The 13,610-nt window shown below is 41.9% G+C and overlaps 1 protein-coding gene across 3 annotated transcripts in view; it reads left to right on the forward strand.

Moving 5' to 3' along the window:
• The first annotated feature begins 1,023 nt into the window (after nucleotides 1–1,023).
• sema6e (sema domain, transmembrane domain (TM), and cytoplasmic domain, (semaphorin) 6E) overlaps nucleotides 1,024–13,610 on the forward strand; it is a 165,197-nt gene continuing 152,610 nt past the window's right edge. The window contains exon 1 of one of the 3 annotated variants that reach the window (XM_037537012.1): nucleotides 1,024–1,310. The gene's annotated coding sequence lies outside the window, so the exon portion shown is untranslated. The remainder of the gene's footprint in view (nucleotides 1,311–13,610) is intronic. The other 2 variants (XM_037537013.1, XM_037537014.1) reach the window with 2 other exon arrangements.

Raw genomic sequence — 13,610 nt, forward strand, 5'->3', positions numbered from 1 at the left:
TGTTCAACATCTGGGTGTTGTGTTTGGCTTTTGGTGACCCCTCATCTCGCCCAATGGTTTAGTTCCTCTTTCTGCCTGCTGTTTCATAAAAAACATTTCCCTGAAGAGAAAATGACAGACTCCGGGTCTTCTTCTGGGCCAACACTACAATATAGAGATGATTTAATTCTGGTGATTTGGGTGTCCAAAAATGAATACTAGTATCATGATGGTTCATATTAAAATATACAGTATTACAAAACAATTTGATATACATCTACACCAGAAAAGCTGATAAATCAGACAAGGCTTGTTTAAAAATCATGAAAACGTGTTCAGTACATTGTTTATTGAACAAAAAATCCATAATGATTGTCATTTAAATATGTCTAGATAAACCCAGATGTCTTGGTTTTATCATGAAAATGGCAAATGGGAGACCCCCAGAGGAAACAGGGGGATGCATGGCTGATACCAAATTAAAATCATTAAGCCAGTACTAAAAGAGATTCACTCATAGAAGAGGCTCAACTGCAAGGCACCCCCAAAATCAGAATCACTTTTTTTGGCCAGGTACTGTGACGAGTTGTCCTTGATGGAATTTTGTATGCATTAATCATGGACAAAACAGAATTTACGTAGTAAATAAACAAACCAAATAAATGCTTTTAAAAATATACAAAAAAATATACACAATGCATCAGTGTATACACTAAATGTACATGCGGTCACAATGATGTAGATCAGTCCTGAGTAAGAGAGATCAACTCTGATTTCTTCTGTCAGGTTTCAGGATACATATCGTAATTGCTTATTTGTACACTCAGACTCAGTTAATGTTCTGTATTTGACCCAACCACTCACGTTCCTTCCTCCTTCATTCAAACACAGCTAGTTTTAGGTGTTGTTCGTCCAACTTGTTTATCTGACCGTCTACATCTCCACCGAGAAAACAGCCGAGTGGAAACTTTTAAAGAGAAGCATATGAAATACTTTCTCGGACTCCGATTGGACCAGCGTGGCGTCAGTTGAGCGGCGATGGGCGTGTCCTGGTCGCGGTCGCTCTCAGCGCTGTTGTAGTTCTAGCGCAGTGTCGCTGTGTTTTGTAGGCGTGTGGACTTCACCGTACAGAGGGTTCCACCACTGCGCTCTCCCTCTCAGTCTGTACACAAACTGGAGAGAAAAAAACCACACAGCTCTTGGGAAAACATTGACTAAATCTTATCTTACTGCCTCTCTGTTGAGTCCTGGTTTTGCGGGCAGGCTCTGTGGCCCAAAGGAATCAGCTTTCTGCTCGCGCACAAAGGAAGAAAAATTAGAAGCAGACAAAGGTAAGTGGCCTGTTTTTTCCTACAACGCTGGAAGTTTCTCCTCCTTAATTCGCAGTTCGTACTTACGCTTGAGCGCGACTCGAGCTGGTTAGGATGGGGGTTTTGCTGAATTTGGACTGAACAGATTTCATTCAGGTCGGGCAGCTCGCTCTTCTTTATGGACGTGTTGCTGTGACTCTGTTCGTGCTGCTGCTGCAGCTGCTGCTGCTGTCGAGACACAAAGCGAAAAGCCCGTATTGCATTGCATTCGCCAGTGCAAGCGCATTTAAAGTCCTGCGCGTAGGAAGACATGCTGCTCTGTGTTTTTCTTTCTCTCTTTTGTTTCGTTAACGCGTGAGGTGTAGTTTCCTTTGCTTCAGAAACACTCGTCTGCACTGCGCTTGGACTAATAAACAGTGGACTCCGCGCTTTTTGCATCTGCAGCTTCAGCTGATAAGGCTGAGATTAGTGCTGCAGTGGTGTTAGCGCGGCATGGACCGATCCCAGTGGTATTATTTTCGATGGGAAACAGATGGAGAGAGTGTCTTTTCTGGCATGGGAAGTTGGCTTGCGGTGCGTTGCAGTAGAGAATGCATGGTGGATTGACAGCCGTCAGTGTTGTGCAGCTCCAGGCTCGGCCGGTGGACTGGACAGCACTGTTGTTTGCTCTCTGGACTCTCTGGAGCTAATCAGCCTCTCAGGACCTCTTATTCATGTAGACGTTGCTTTGGCCTGAACAAATAGCATCTTCCTGCTTGTTTGTCTGTTGTATTGGCTGTTTTTCAGTGTTTCAGCATCCTTCTCTCTAACTTTGAGCAGCCTGTAGAGGGTGTTGCACATCCTATGCACATCTGTTCGCTAGACTTCCGTGAAAACAGACAGTTCAGGGCGAAATGGTCACTCAGCAGGTCAGCAGTCTGTTCACAAAAACTGTATTGTTGCTTGTTGTGCTTGGTGTTTATTTGGGAAGGCTCTTCTCAGACCCTAGAATGGGGCACGTAAGAGAAACATTACCCCAGATTTTTGTTCCCTACTGCAACAGCAATAATAACAATAATAAGTAACAATATCAGTGGCCAGCTGTCCAATTCATTTCTTAGTTATAGAAGTGGAAGCTCCTCATTCTCTTATTGTGCGTGCTGATGAGTAGATGACTGTGCTATATGAGACCTTTCTGTAGATATCCTTTTTGCTTTTTATGTCAGATAACAGTTTTTCAGTGATCGTGCCTCAGCCATAATTGCCATATAAGTGCTCTTAAAAAGATTCAACCATTTATTCTGTTGCAAGAAGAACCTTAATGGACTTCAGAGCTCTGAAGCAGTCAGAGTGACATTTTCTCTTTAATAACATTTTTCTATTCTTAAATGCCTCGGCCTAACAGAGAAAGATGCTGAATTATACGCTCAGTGTATTCAAATGGATGATGGACATTTTATGTTTGCATTATTGTTATTATGTTTTTTTCCAAATCTATGGATTTCGTATGGAGTGTTTTATATATTTGTCTTGATGTTGCCTTCATGCAAACCTGTTTTGCATAATCATTTTCTTAAAGCATAACACAACATACAGGGATACTGAAACAACCAGACAGCACAGCACAAAAAGGAAAACGGTCCCCTATTTTCACTTACTTACTCACTTATGTACTTTTACTTTCTTATGTATTTATTAGTTGTTGATTCATTCATCTTCAAAGTTATTTATCCTCTTGGGTCGTACTGGGAGGGACTGCTGGAGCCTGTCCCAGCGTTCATTGGCAGAAATCAGGACACATGCTGAACAAGTTGGCAGTCCATTGCAGGGCAGATGATGATGATGATGATGATTTAATAATAATAATAATAATATTATTATTATTATTATTATTATTATTATTATTATGTTCACAATTACTTTAAGCCTTTCCCTGTATTGCACACCATAGCCATTAGTATGTGGAGGTCTGTTTCTGCATCTGCAGGACTCAGCAGCCACACAGCATCACCAGTCTTCTCAATGGCCTTGGGAGAAGAGCTAACTACTTGACTATTGTGGAACTTTGTGGGCATCTGATTGGTCGCCACTTTAGAGCACCACCTATTTTCCAGTGTGTGGCCGTGGGTCACATCTGCTGCCAGTTGCGTTTTTCCCTGGCACTCACAGCCTCAGTTGGCACATGGCGAAGCTCATGTTTGTTCTGAGTCCTAAGGGGCATTTCTGTTCTTAGGTAGCCTTTCATAAGAAGTGCAGGTCTGCAGGTTCTCAGATGTAGCAGACCATAGTCACCTTAACAAGAAATTGTAGCCTGAGCTCTTTATTGAGACAATAGTGATGAAATACCAGACTCCTGCGAACATTAGAGCTTTGAATGCTGTATACCTCTATTTCCTACATTACAAATAAATTACAGTTAAAGGTGTCATTTTGTGTCGTATGGACATTAATGACCATGTTTTATAAAGGGCGAGAGGCTGTTTCTGTTCTCTTTAACTGTAACTTGCCTCCGCTTCTGTTAGGCCCCACGGCACCAGCATTTTTGCTAGTGTGGGTAATGATGCATATAGCCTAGGGTGTAATTTTATTTCCAATTTCCGTTGCTGTAGCTTTGTCCTAAATGATGTTACGCTAGCAGTGTGTTGCGGATGACTGTGTCTTCCTAATGGCTCTGTGGGTAATGAGTGCTGAAATAGGCTTGGTGCTACAAGTATGGATACTGTTCACTCTCTTTTTTTGTTTTCCATCAGGCCGTAGATAGAGGCATTTACATTTGAACCCCATTTGTCCCAGCAGCAGTTTTTTGTGACAGGTTGACTTGAATATATTCTGGAAAAGAACTGATTCACTCTAAGGCAGGATTTGGAAGACCAGCACCATCCAAGCTTTTGTTTAGACATTGAGAAGCAATATATCACTTTCAATTAGAAAGTATTGGGCGTGTGTAGCACTTCCAAATGGTCCCTCATATTTCACACTGATTGTCGTTGCCTATAGTGACAGGGCAGCCAATAGCTGGCAGATACACCTGGAGTGGGAAATTATAAGGTGGTGGGGGGGTGGGGGTAGAGGTAACAGTGCTGCTTGTTCCTGCCTGGCTGACCATGTCCAGCGACGTGCCTCGTACCCCTGGGGAGTGAATTATTACCTGTCAGATGTGGAGCCTTTGCATCATCCATAACCTAGGCCTGACACAGGGGCAGCCAGCTTTAGTGCTGCAGCACAAGCAGTGGGCCTTGGCCTTCAAACCTGGCATCCCCTCTCTGGGTGGAGAAAACAGATTAACCTGCTGCTACAGCCAATGCAAGTTGCTTAGGAAAACAGCCTTGTCTGCTAGGTTGTCCCTGATATATTTAGGATTCCTTCATGAATATGCATGTACATACCCCCCCTAATCTTTCAGAGCTAATGAGGTCTCCGTGTTTTGCTGTTTGTTTTTGGTGGAATATGAAATTTAGGATTTTTTTTTAGGTTTAGGATCATACTGACGTAACAGCTGTCCCAATTCCTAATAATCGGCTCTGACTGGAACTTGAGCCATTGGTGAAGTTAAAAATGAATTGTTTATCCCATAACTGACACCAGTTTGCCATTTTGCATTCGTTTCTTACCCTGCCTGGAAACATGCCTGACATAATGCTAATTGGTTTCGACATCAACACAATAAACCTTGGCTGGTGTTTGTCTGACTGGAGAGCAAAGAAAAACAACACCATGATAAACATTTAAGAGGGGGAAAAAACAGAAGAGTGAGTTCAAAGGAAGGGTAATGTTAGAGAAAACGAGAGTGGACTTCACTTTGGACAAGTTACAGACCTCAACCCTCATTTCCATCCTGCTCTTGGATGCAGTGACTGACTTACAGTGGCTTTTAAATCCATTTCTCAGAAGCTTTAACCCGTTGTCAGACATGGTGTGCAGTGATCCTGGCCAAACCGTGGCTGCCGCAGATGGACGGTTGCTGTGTGGCCTGCTGTTAATGCAGTACAGAGGAAAAGGCAATAACTTAACTAAGATTAAACACTGGTAAAGGCACAAAGCAGGCATATCTCACTCAGCACAGTGCTTATAAATGTCCGTGATTGCTTAGCACTTTCTTTTATTTTCTTATATTTCTCAGTATGCCAGCAGTAGGGCTTAGCAATTTGGATGTTTAATATTTTGAATACAATTCAAATTGCAATAAATGAAGGTTCAGGTCTGTTTTTGGCCAAGAAAACGAGCATGTGTTTTTTTTTTTGTTTGTTTTTTTTTTTTTTTGTAGGCTGAAAAGTTGTGCTTGTACACAGTCCATGACTGTTTGGTTGCTTCTGACTGGTTTAACTGATTTACAGGCAAATTTATTAGGTACATTTCCCCTCTTAAAACTTGTTAATGTTGTTGATAATGTAGGCCATTATGAGAAATTCCAACTATTGCGATTTGAAAATTGCACTCTTTTAAATTGCAATTTTGATATAAAACCAGTTAATCTTTCAGCTCTAGTGAGCAGCCAGGACTATATGTATGCACTTTTTTAGGAAGTAGTTCTTGTTTTGCCAATTTTAGTCTTCTTTCTGAAAAGCTCAAATCAGTTTTGTGCTAGAATGCACACAGTAACACACACATACACACACATTCAGTGATTGGCGTGACAGGAAGAATGAGCTGCTTACCCAACTGTCATCTTTAAGAATGTTCGGATAGCTGAGTCGTGAGAACTAAATCACATCGAGCTGGAACCAGCAGGCAGGCTAAGTCACAGAGGCATGGCTTCATTTTTTTTTTCTTTCCCAGCTCCTCTTCACACCAGATTATAGAGTGATGACTAACTCCGTTTCATTGCACTTCGACATTCAGCTGCATCTCCTGCTCCGTGCTTCCACCGCACAAGCAGCCTTTTGTGCCTCTCCCATTGGTATGCCAGCATTACGGGCTAAATCCGCTAGCTATGGGCGAGTGTGTCCAGAACAAGCTATATCCCTGACTAACGCTCACTGCAGTCCCGTTTAATTACTCTCATCTCTGGGTATAAAACGGAACCCGCAGGAGTACGCCTCCCTGTTTTTTAATTGCTACTGGCTATACATACAGGTTATTGATTCCTGCACTCTGTAGAGGTTTAGAGGTGCTCAGGTTTGTGCTCTAAATGATCTCTTAATCACTTTATAATGGAACCACTCTTCCTGCCGCATTGATTAGCTGCTTGAGCTGGAATTGTTGCGAAGCTTCAACTTTCTAATCTAGTTTGAACTCTCTGGGCCCCATTTACAGTGTGTTTACCTCAAAGCAAGCCTGCAGCTAGGCTTACTTTGTGTTATCTCCTCTTGCCTTTGTGCTGTGAAAGAAAGCGTTGTTAACATGCAGCAAATTTCCTTGCAGTAAAATCACAAAGGCCTCAATGTAGCTCCTCCTTCATACCACAACAAAGTTCTGCATTAGAAAATGCTACTTCAGCTGAAAGGTCAGGTGTTCAAATGTAACAAGCAGGATATCTTGGATGTTTGCTTTTAGCACTTTGTGGAAAAGTAAGAATGCTAAAAGGCTTTTTGGAGATTGAGGTTTGCTCTCAGCCCCTCTGTTGTTCTTGGAAAGTTGTTGCTATTCCTGAGAGTGCCGCAATGACTGCTGCCTCAGCAGAGGAAAGGAAAAAGCAAATGGAGAGATCCAAGGCTGTTGTGCATGTTTTTTTTCCCTTCTTCAGGAAACACTTTAACCACTTCCACGGTTTTGCTTAGGCTTTTTTTATTATTTATCTCCCAGTAGCATTTAAGTGTTTCTGATTTGTTTGTTGTTTATATTTAGAATTTCAGAATTAATGATGCTTTGCACAATGCCCATGATGGTGTTTTAAAAATCTCTGCAGGTTTCAGTTCTATGTGAGAAATAGTTGACTGCCTCGCTGCATGTTTTTAAAATCAGCGCGTGGTATGGCTGTGAAGAGGGAAACGGAGCAGGAAATTAAAAGCCTCAAGATAAGTTGAGTTTTTTGCACTTAAAGCTGCAGCTCCGTCCAGCAGAGATGCATCATCAGAGCCCATTCAGTCAGGACGGCGGGGTTTCATCAACCTCACAGAAGAGCTTTGATGTGAGAATTGAAACTTTCATTTAGGTTTTATTTGTGAAAGTGGTCTTTTGTGGAGGCGTGCTGGGTGGGAGTTGTTTGGTGAGAATCTACTGTGACCATATGCACATTATGTAAATCCCTCTGATTTCCCAGGCCTCCAGAAATAGAAGTCTCATTTGACCTTCACGGAGTGAATCTTGGCGAGAGTCTGCACATGTGTCCTCAGAGGAGCAGTGGGACAGCGCAGGGCTGACCCCTTAACGGTCAGCCCAACAGCAGACTCTGGGGGTGGCTTCTGTGTGACAGCTGATAATTGGGGTCTGCTTTGGACTAGGGGCTGGTCAACACAGGAAAAAAAGATTGCGATAAATATACCAGCAAATACCTTGATAACAATAAATGTGACAATAACTAAGAGGTGAAAGGAAATACTCTACACTCTGAGAACAAAAATGTGAAAAACAGTACGAAAAATTTTGTGCATCATAAGTGGTCAAAAGTGGCGCTTCTGCCTCATAGAAGGGGGAAAGCCCAATTAATATATTTATACAGGTTTTAATTGGCCCAAGGATTGAATAGGTCTACAAACAAGTATAACTCTAACACTTTATGAATAACTTTAATTGTAATTAAAATGAGAAACAATTATTTATATATGCTCTTTGTGTTCTTTCGTCCCTTGTGCTGCAGTGCAGACGTGTTCAAACAGGGCTAGCAACAGCAAATCAGCAATGAAGATGCAGCGTGAAGGCGTTTCATGGTTTCTACAAGTAAACTGTTTGGACAAGTGATTTGTAATCAGTGTTCAGTGTTTATTCTGAGTTTTGAGAGGGGGTACAACACTCAAGAACTTCTCCACTACAGGTTTAATACACTTTCTGAAAACATGGCATCTTGCTTGATAGACACAGAACACAGTCTAACAACAGAAGCAGAATGGAAAGTTCCTGCTAGCATGCTGATGCCATCTTGAGCCAGGGTTTATGAAATTACAAAACATTCACAAATGATGGTAGCAAAGTACAAAATATACCTAAAAAATAATGGAGTTCATTACCTTGGGTGACCAACCATTTTCTGGACAATGGATTTTATATGCAAATACTTAACATACTGGAATAACTTAAAGTTTATTTAATGTTAACATTTTATTTACAGTTTTGGCCTATTGGGAAGAAAGATTATAACAGTAAGTGCTGTGGTATGCACCGGCTTGCACTCTTTCTTGCTCAGTCTTTTACCAAGTAACCTTAATGGTTTATATTTCATCTTCTCATGCGAACAATGTAAACTTTATCCAGTCGAACGTCCTCCTTTCATGTTCAGAGTCTACAGGTACGCATGACACCAGACATTTTCATTATTATGTTAAACTGCCTAGATTGCAAGAGGAGAAAGAAAGCCAGTGTTAACCCTCTGTACCCTTGGAGAAACTTACGTTTAATGTTTGCCATTCATGACTGCAACCAGTCTACTCTTCCCCAGTTGGCTAACAACAATTCAAATTAAACAAAGTGAAATTAATTGGATGCAGCAAATCAATGTTCAAAGTGGATACATACCATAAATTAAAACTTCATTGCTGACATTTTAGCTTATGTTGAGCTTTTTGCATTCACTTCTAAATAAAAGTTGCCTGTTCAGGTGCAGTAAAACTATCTGAAACAATAAATGAATTGATATCGGCAATTAATTCCACTTTTACCCAGCTGTGGTTGGACCTGGCTGGATTTAAGACTAGAATTGGGCAGCACTGTGCGAGTTTTCTGCGAACTCCGGACACTCTCACAAGAACAAGGTCTATTTTTAGTGTCTGCTGTGAGGGAAAGGGGCAGGGGGGAAGACATGGGGGTTGGTGTCATGTAAAATCTCCCCCTGGCATAAGGCCAAACACCACTAGGGCCCCTTAGCACCCCCTCTCCATGCCTCTCTTATTACTCAAGTGTGCCTCGCTGTTAACCATATGATGACTCAGTTCCGCGTGAATGCTTGTGTGTATGCAGACGTGCTTGCAGATGTATGCTGTCGTGTGAGCAGCCTGTTTTTCATGTTCTTTGTCTGTTGTACCTTCTTGGTATATTTGGGCACATGTCACACCCCCATAAGCTCTCGGTCTATGGCTACCAGGCGGTTTCGTCTGATCCTTCTTTATTGCTTTCTCACATTATCTCTCTCCTGGCCGGCAGCTCGTCCCAGCGGAGCAATCTCCGCCTCACACGGAGGAGGGAAAAAAAGACTCACTGTAAACAAATCTCAGCTTCACACAGTGACATTACCTCTAACGGTTTACCTCACCTACAAACAGCCGAGCCAGGCACAAGCCCAAGTATCACCCCCGCTCTCTCTTTCTTTCTTAGCCTCTTGGCTCTGTGACTCAATCCAATGTATACACAAATAGCAGGCGCAGCGGATCTGGCTGTGCTATGAGGGGTGCTGCACTTCATGAAAATAATCAAGTCGGCCCCCTCAGCCCTCTCTCCCCCACAAATATCTTCAGTCTTCATCATCCTCATGTACATATATAAAGGAAAAAAAAAAATATATATATAAAGACAGATTTGGCCCCAGCTCCATCTCTTGGGTGAGTCAGTTTGAATATATGCGCTGTGCTAGCGCGAGGACGAAAAAGATGAGTTTATAGATAGGGAGGGGACTCTGGGTCGATAGGGCTGTTGACTGCCAAATGTCTTACTGAGCTTTGGAAGAGCTATATTTCACCGTGAGTCACAGCCTGCCTCAGCTGGAACTTCCATTCTTCCTCATTTATTGCTACTTTGAATGAGCTCCATGCTAAGTCAAGAACAGAGTTTTCACACTGAAAGCATCACAGAGATCAACAACACCTCTGAGTCGACAAAAGCATAGGCAGCATCCTTCACATTCCCTTTGTGCTCAAATTAACCATCAATTAACTGTCAGCTACTGCATGCATTTCCATTCGCATCCTTAACAAAGTAAGCTAAAAATGCTCAGTTAAACCCAAGGTTTGAGCTCTCTGGGCATCCGGCCTATTTTCAGTTTTATTATTTTGGTTCCTTCTACAGATTAGCATGATAACGCCCTGGAGAGGGAGGAGAAGAGCTAATCATCTCTCTCCTCTCTCTCTCTCTCTCTCTCTCTCTCTCTCTCTCTCTCTCTCTCTCTCTCTCTTGCGCTCTCTCGATCTCTGTGTGTGCGCGTGTGTAACAGCAGCTTATTATCATACTGAATGCTTCATCGGCTAAACTAGCACTCTGATCTCCTCCATAAATCTCTCGTATCGTAGACTGGCAGCAAATCGGGGAATGGAACACAAAGGCAAATTGTACATCTCTTTCTCTGAGGTGCACTCGATATTATGTTTGGTTAACAGGCTCGTTTCCTGAGCTATTATTCCATGTTAATCACATCCTGGTGGTCCTGTATGGGAAGATCAGGGCTGTTCCTCCAATCCGTGATCCGTCACCCTATGCAGTGTGTCGAGAATAGAGATGGGACGGATGGCGCTGGTCCAGAGGTATCCACTCTGGCAGTAGCGCAGGTCTGAACTGAAGAATTGAGGTAATTTCCACTGTCATTTCATTTCTGCCCTTCAGAACCAGAGGAAGTGGAAAAGGTTATAGCTGGCTGCCTAAAGTTGTGTGTTTATGTCCAGGTGCCAACAGGACCACCTGGTAGTCTCTTTCCTTGTTTTTTTTTTTTTTTTTTTTTTTTTTTGTGGAGGGGGGTGTTTTAAATGACTAGTCTGGCATACGTCAGCTCTGTTGCACTTTGTAAAGCCTGACACCCACCAGACTGAAGGGGGCCGATCCAAATCCCAGCCTTCCTCCTAGCACAATCCCACTGGGGTCGCAGGGTCATAAGTTAAGCAGGGGAAGCCTTGTGGCCTGAATAGTAAAGAGATTGATTTTCTTCAGTGGGGGTGGCAGTCAGGGAGGGAAGATGGCTCAGGTCAAATCATTTGCCCTCTATAAGAGGGGAGGGGTAGAGGAATGCACTGTTGAAAAGTGGGGCAAATAAGCCATTCACAACATGTCCTTTCTCTTTCTGCTCGCAAGCTGACGTCTTGAGCAAATGTTATCATCACCCAAAACAGGGCACAGGGCGGCGATGTTTCTTTTAATAGGCAGCGGAAAAGCAGGGTAGCCAGCAACAGCTGGTTTCTGGAGTTGTGTGTATGTTTAACAGGGTGGCTCATAATCAGCTCTCAGGGGTGTGGTGGAGTGGTATGACAAAGTGGTCGACAAGGCCATTTTCCCCCTCAAGCACCAGAACCTCCAGAATTCCTGGTTGATCGTTTAGTTCCATGTCTAGAACGGACTGTATTATGCATTTGCTACAGTTCTGGCAAGCTTCCTGCAGAGAATCTTTTTGATACAGTTACACACTGTTTTAGATGATTATAAAGAGCTTTGTTCATTTTTGTTACAGTTTTGTTTTCTGCCTGTTTTGTGTTTTCATTTTTAGCCTTACCGTATGGATTTATTCTGATAGTCACACTAAAGTAGAAATATTATGGAAACTGTCTTCTATGTATGGATAAAAGTTTGATGAATCATTTTTATATTGAAGTAGCAGTTTGAAAGCGCACAATTTTCAAATGGTAAAGCCTGCAGTTTTAATTATAGACTACAATTATAAGTGTGCCTAGTTAAACAGAGCTTATGAACTGTCTGTAGATGAGCTAGACCAATCAGAAGCAACTAAACACCCATATGACACCGTACATGACAATACAATCAGCATCTCTGGTGAGGCTTTGTTCACTAAGTAAACTAGGTAGGTCAAAAAAACAGTGAAAAGAGGTTTCTCTGATGAAGTAACGTGTTGGCACATTGTCGGTTGAGGGGAAAAGACCTTGGTTTAAAGATGACATTCTTTTCAGCGTCCAACATTGTACTGGTTAGCTGTAGTATTAGCATTAGCTCATCTAAAGAGGATCCCTGTAATTTTGCTTGGGTATATTTGAATAATAATACATTTTAGCCTCCTAACAGCCCTGTGTAAATTTTACATTTCTGACTTGGTTTTTTTGTTGTTTTTTCCTTTCCTATGTTAGGTAATTTAGCACAGTATGACTAAGAGAAAAATTTAGAAATGTATGAAAAACGAATAATTTCTGCAATGTGACTTATTTCTGTAATGTGATATACCCCCAAAAACTTAAAAGAGAACACATTGAATTTCAATTTTAAAATAGATCATTAAATATCATAAGAATGGATCAAAATGGAGAAAAAGAATTTCAACAGGTTAACACATTCACACAAACACACATAACCTCACACATAATCTTTTAACTATGGCAAAAACTATAAAATCAGCAGGCTAGGCAGATATAGCTTTATGCAAATTATAAGTAAATTAGACAGTCTACGCATACAATTACTGATTCATCATTACAAATAAAAACTGTTATAAGCAATACTTGGATGGGCTCAAACAAAACTGAACAAAGTACATTTGGTGAGATTCAGTTAATAAAGATAGTGTCCCTACTGCGCATCTTAATGATGTTGGCACGAGTCGCTCTTAGTCAGGCCCAAGGCCTTGAAGGTTCCCAAGTGGTCCTACAATACTGGAAATATCCAGTTCCAACTTCTGTGCCATAGGCGGCTGTGATGTCTGCTAGGATTAATTGGAGATGGGCAAAAACAAGGCCTTATCTCATGCCACAGTGTCCTTCTCAAGGAACATAAAAGCCAAAGAACTGTTACTACTGGATGTAAGAAATGCATTCTTCAGAAAAGGTATTCTGTATTAAAATGATTCCTATTTGTTTGCAGGAGATAATCTGTTTCTTCAACAACCCACACACACACACACACACACACACACACACACACACACACACACACACACACACACACACACACACACACACTTCTTGATGGATCAAAACAGCATACAAAATCCAGCTACTACACACTCCAGTGAGCAAACCCATCGTGATAAATAAACCTTGAGGGGGGGCAGGCATCCTCCTCTGGGTGACACCAGACAGTGAAGCTACACTGAGCTTCTGTTGAATGTACAGCTAGGTGGAGCACATTCGAAAACATCAGCATGAATCCCTAAATCTTGTAATGTCTCTGAAAAGAAATAATGTAATATATGGATGAGTTAGGTTTCTGACTTATGCCTCGTAGCACAGGCTTCCATACTGAATGAGAGGTCACTGGTATACCACTCAGACGCTTGTTGTCTTGCAGTCCTTCAACAATAACACTCTGATCATTGCAGCTCCTGAAAAGCACAAAACAACCTCCAAGTCACTCCCTTCACCCTTCCCTGCAGTTAACCGAATATCTGTTCAT

The sequence above is a fragment of the Pygocentrus nattereri genome, chromosome 3 (genome assembly GCF_015220715.1).
Source record: "Pygocentrus nattereri isolate fPygNat1 chromosome 3, fPygNat1.pri, whole genome shotgun sequence".
NCBI classification, from domain to species: Eukaryota; Metazoa; Chordata; class Actinopteri; order Characiformes; family Serrasalmidae; genus Pygocentrus; species Pygocentrus nattereri.